The sequence below is a fragment of the Populus euphratica genome, unplaced genomic scaffold (assembly GCF_000495115.2).
Source record: "Populus euphratica unplaced genomic scaffold, PopEup_1.0 scaffold290.1, whole genome shotgun sequence".
Taxonomy (NCBI): Eukaryota; Viridiplantae; Streptophyta; class Magnoliopsida; order Malpighiales; family Salicaceae; genus Populus; species Populus euphratica.
This window is the reverse complement of record NW_011500169.1, coordinates 121,387-127,459: the sequence shown is the minus strand read 5'-3', so window position 1 is coordinate 127,459 and position 6,073 is coordinate 121,387. Positions and strand designations below refer to the sequence as shown.

Below are 6,073 nucleotides of genomic sequence, written 5' to 3'. Positions count from 1 at the left end.
TTTCAGTATATTTATTGATTCTTAAGTCTGAAAATTATAATTAGAGTATGTTGGGTAGGCTACTAACTTTGATTTGTTGATTTCAGTTCCTAAAGAACCAAAAGAAAGTAAATTATGAGGTAAAAGGCGTAGTGAGCTTATTGAGTTTTTTTTTCTTTGTGATATACGAGAGCTGTGAGGATATATTTTATGCTACTAATCAAATTTTACAAATTTAAAGAATGTTTGCAAACAACAAATCAGCGACACAAAACGCTGACATAGCTTTCTAATTACGAGCCATAGGCTAGTAACTTGAATTGTTGTCTAGAACGTACAAGGATTTGAAAGATGAGGTGAATTCAATAAAGCAATAGAATAGTGGGGCTGAGCGCTGAGGAAATACGGTCCATATGGCTGTACGAAATGTTAGATCTAATTTTAAAGAGTTTGTTGATGAAAATGCAGATGCAGATGAGGATGACTATGATTTTGCATCTGCTAGCCAAGGAATTAGGTTTGGACCAAAGTGGGCTAGGAGGAATGTGAATTTCCATGGCATGGGCACTTATGAAGACATAGATGGGGATTTGGACACCATTAAACTAAAAATTCCTAACTTTCAAGATAAAAACGATCCCGAGACCTATTTGAAGTAGGAGAAAAAAGTAGATTGGATTTTTGATTACTATAGCTATTTTGAATAAAAGAAGGTGAAATTGGTGATAATTGAGTTTACAGAGTATGCATTGATTTGGTAATAAGTAGGAGGAGGAATGTGGAGTGACCCATTCAGACTTGGAGGGAGATGAAAGTCTTAATGAGGAGATGATTTGTGCCAAACTACTATTATAGAGACTTATATCTGAAGCTCCAAGTTCTGAATCAAGGTTATAAGATAATAGATGAATATCACAAAGAGATAGAGATAACAATGATTTGGGCCAAAGTTGTTGAGGATAAAGAAGCCACCATGGCTAGATTTCTTAATAGGTTGAATAGGGACATTACCAATGTGGTTGAGCTATAGCACTACGTGGAGTTAGAGGACATGGTTCATATGGCCACAAAGGTGTAGAGACAACTTTGGAAGGAACATGCTCGTCCAGTGTTTAATTTGGGTTCTTCATCATCTTGGAAGTTGAATCTAAAGAGAGAGGGTACTGTCCGGCCTAGATCCTTTGTTCCTTCTAGAACTAAACCACCAAAAGCTAAAGTTGATGTCTCCACTAATGCCAAAGATAAATCTAAAACTTAACCTAAACGTACTCGTGATGTTAAATGTTTTAGGTGTCAGGGACATGGACATTATGCTTTAAAGTGTCCAAACAAGAGAATCATGATGATTAGAGATAATAGTGATATGGAATCTGAAAGTGACAGATCTAATTGTAAAGGCATGCCACAATTGGAGGATAGTGATAGGGATGAGTTAGCATTATCGATTGAGGAGTCCTTGGTTATAAGGCGAACACTTCAGGTTCAAGTCAAGGAAGATGAAACTAATCAATAAAAGGAGAACATCTTCCATACATGTTGTTATGTATAAAGCAAGGTGTGTGGTTTAATTATAGATAGTGGAAGTTATATTAATGTTTGTAGTACCACCCTTGTTAGTAAACTGAATTTGTGTATTGTTAAGCATACTAAACCATATAGATTGTAATGGCTGAATGATAGTGGTATAGTGAAAGTGACTAAACAGGTTATGGTTCCATTTTTGATTGGGAAATATGTTGATAAAGTTTTGTGCGACATGGTACCAACGTAATCAAGTCACATCTTGTTGGGGAGACCATGGTAATATGATAGGAATACAATTCATGATGGGGTTAAAAATAGGTATACCATTGTAAAAGATGGTAAAACCATCACTCTTGTACCTCTTACATCCAAACAAGTGTACGATGATCAAATAAAGCTAAAAACTGAGCATAAGGCTATGGAGAGAGAAAATCAAGGTGAGCAACAAGGGGAGAGAAGACCATCAGATTCGGCTAGAACCCAAACCACTACAACCCATTTAGCCACCCATCCAAACACAAACAAGTATTCGACCAACACTCCAAACAAATCAAACCATTCAACCACAACTAAAAAACACCCAAATCTAGCTGAGAGTGGAGGTAAGACAAGAGGAGTGAAGAAAGTCAGGAAGGGTGATGAGAATTGTGTGAAAAATTTAAAGAAACAACCCAAATTCTATACCAGAGAGGGTGAGGTCAAATCTGTATTTTTCACTAACAAGCTAATGATTTTACTTGTGTACAAAGAGGTTTACTTTAATACTAATGATCTTGATCATATTATGCCTAGTGTTTCTATTTTTTTATTACAGGAGTTTGATGATGTGTTCCTTAATGATACTCCTAGCGGATTACCACCATTGAGTCAATGATACTCCTAGCGGATTACCACCGTTGAGGGGGATAGAACATCATATTGATTTCATACCTAGAGCTTTAATTCCTAACCGACTAACCTATAGAAGCAATCTTGAGGAGACGAAAGAGCTTCAAAGGCAAGTTAATGAGATGATAGAAAAAGGCTATATTTGTGAGGGTATAAGCCCGTGTGCTGTACCCGTGCTACCTGTGCTTAAGAAGGACAGAAATTGAGGATGTGTGTTGATTGCCGAGCCATCAACAACATAATGGTAAAGTATAGACACCCCATTCCTAGGTTTGATGACATGTTAGATGAGTTATATGGACCCTATATTTTCTCTAAAATTGACTTGAAAAGTGGGTACCATCAAATTAAAATGAAAAAAGGTGATGAGTGGAAAACAACATTTAAGATCAAGCATGGTTTGTATGAATGGTTAGTAATGCCGTTTGGACTTACAAATGCTTCTAGTATGTTTATGCATTTAATGAATCATGTGTTGCATACATTTATAGGTAAGTTTGTGGTTGTGTATTTTGATGTCATTCTGATCTATAACAAGAACTTAACTGAGCATCTTGATCATTTGCGTAATGTACTTAGTGTGTTGCATAATGAGAAATTGTTTGCTAATCTTAAAAAGTGTGCCTTTTGCATGGAGAAAATTGTGTTTCTTGGTTATGTTGTAACTGTACAGGGTATTAACATGATAACATTACTTGTGGCCACAAGAGTTCGTAATCCATTCGAATCATGAGTCCTTGAAACATCTGAAAGGACATGGTAAGTTGAATAGGAGGCATGAAAAATAGGTTGAATTCATTGAAACTTTTCCTTATATAATCAAGTATAAGCAAGGCAAAAAGAACATTGTAGTTGATGCACTTTCGTGCAGGTATGTTCTTTTACACCCCATGAATACTAAATTGTTAGGCTTTGAATATGTGAAGAAATTGTATGATAATGATTCTAACTTTACCGAGATTTATAATGCATGTGGACATTCAGCTTTTGGTAAGTTTTATTTGATGGATGGTTATTTGTTCAAAGAGAATAGATTGTGTGTTCCTGCTAGTTCTTTGCGTGAATTGCTTGTTCATGAAACACATGAGGGTGATTTAATGGGTCACTTTGGGGTTGCAAAAACCTTGGATGTATTGCATAAGCATTTCTATTGGCCAAAGATGAAAAGAGATGTGCAACGAATTTGTGAATAGTGCATTGCTTGTAAAAAGGCAAAATCTAGAGTACAACTGCATAGACTATACACACCATTACCTGTTCTTACTGAACCTTGGGTAGATATCTCTATGGACTTTGTTTTAGGTTTACCTAGGTCAAAGAAAAGTAAAGACTCTATCTTTGTTGTGGTTGATAGGTTTTCTAAAATGACGCATTTCATTGTATGCAATAAAATAGATGATGCATCTCATATCGCAGACTTGTTCTTTAGGGAAATTGTACGTTTGCATGGCATTCCTAAAAGTATAGTGTCAGATCGCAATGTTAAGTTTCTTAGCTACTTTTGAAAGACCTTGAGGGGAAAGTTGGGAACTAAACTTTTATTTTCGACAACATGTCATCCTCAAACAGATGGACAAACTGAGATAGTGAATAGAACATTATCCCAACTTTTGTATGCTATAATTCAAAAGAATTTAAAAAGTTGGGAAGAATGTTTGCCTTTTGTTGAGTTTGCTTATAATAGAACTGTGCATTCGACCACTGGTTTTTCTCTTTTTGAAATTGTTTATGGTTTTAATCTACTAACTCCTATGGACTTAATTCCTTTGGCTTTTGAAGAAAGGGTAAGTTTAGACGGTGAAGAGAAGGCAAAGATGGTGAGACAACTCCATGAGGGAGTTCGACTACAAATAGAAAAAAAAAAAAGAACAGACTTTACCCTTCTAAAGCAAATAAGGGACACAAACTGGTTGTTTTCCAACCCAGTGATTAGGTTTGGGTGCACATATGTAAGGAACAATTTCCTAACCAAAGAAAATCAAAATTACAGCCACGTGGTGATGGTCCATTTTAGGTTTTGGAGAGAATCAATGACAATGCATAGAAAATTGACCTTCTAGTGAGTATGGTGTTAGTGCTACCTTTAATGTTTCTGATCTTATGTTGTTTGACACAGTTTTTTATTCGAGTTCAAATCCTTTCAAGGAGAGAGGGGATGATGTGGACTAACCCAAAAATGCCAGCAAGGACCCATTACATGTTCCAAATGGTCCAATGACATGGTCTAAGATAAAGGCATTGAATGCATTGGTTTTAAATGTTTCAAACAAGTTAGAATTGAAAGGTCAATTAGAGTATCAAGAGGAGATCCTAATACATCTTATCCATGTGCAAGAGGGGTCCAATATAATCTTATTTGGGTTATGAGGTGAGAATAGTAAAGGAAACAAAATAATCCTACTACAACTTGGAAATAACATGAGTGGCTACCTTTTCCTTTTGTTTTTAGGATTAAGGGGCTGCATAAAAGGCTATAAATAAGCCTTGAATCAGTTTTGTAATACTTTACTTCTTTCTCTTCTTTTTATAACAGAACATGGATTTAATATTAGAGGCTTTATTTTATTTTGTTAGTGACAACCCAAGACTTGTTTGGGCTTTATTAATACTTTGTTTTCAATTAAGATCCAAAACTTGTTTGGATGAAATTATGGGCTTTTCAGTTTAGGGTTTGGGGTAAGTTTTTTTAGTGGCATATAAGTTCACATAAGGGGTCCATTACGGTTAATTTTTCAAGAACTATTTAAACTATTTAAGCCATAATTTTCATAGCTTTGATGATAATTACTTCTAATTTTTTTCAGTTTTAACATGTGAGAGTGATTCTTGTATTTTTCAGTTCTTGAGCAAACTGAATCTCACTTATCGAAGATTAACTAGCTTCGTGGTGTCATTTTACTCAATCTAATAGTGTTGGTGCCTTGGGGCAGGTTTTTATTGTGTCACACTCCTATCAGACTTATTTCAGCTATTCGAGATCAGATCTCAATCTTGATTGTGGGTTGCGTGACCACGTGATCACGAGGTTCACATCAAAAGATTGATGTTTTCTCCTAAGTGCAGGACTGTTAAAGTAACAAATAACCCTGCAAGACTAGAGTCGAACATAAGGAGATTAATTATATAAATTATAAATAACAACAATAGAACAACAACAACAACAACAACAACAATAAGAATACTAGTAGTAGTAGTAGTACTAAGAACAACAACAATAATAATAAAAGAACAAGAAGAATAAGTCAATGAGAACTTTGAGATGAAAGATTAATGTAAAGATTAAATAATAATAACAATAAATGTCAAGGTTAGAGGATCTATTAATAGTATTTCAAACAAGTATAGTATAAACTCTTATTACTAAAATAGAAACTATACACAAAGGAGGTTCCAATCAGATTATAAATTGTTAACATAATTACATTAGTTATATTATTCGAATAATGCTAATATATGTAAATATTGTCAGGTATTCATAATTATAACTTATGTTAACAGCAAATCAAGTTCCTTTCATAGTATAGGTGTCGGTTATACCATACGGTTTGTGCTATGAAAGTGCCAACCATTTGTTGTACCAAGTGTTATACAACATAAATCTAGATTAACCATTTAACTAGCAAAGTATTAAAAGTGAACAAGATAACAAATACAAAACATATTAGTATCAAACATTAAAGTC

At 34.6% G+C, this 6,073-nt stretch overlaps 1 pseudogene; it reads left to right on the top strand.

The window, feature by feature from the left end:
• Nucleotides 1–392: 392 nt before the first annotated feature.
• LOC105111317 (uncharacterized) overlaps nt 393–6,073 on the top strand; it is a 19,591-nt pseudogene continuing 13,910 nt past the window's right edge.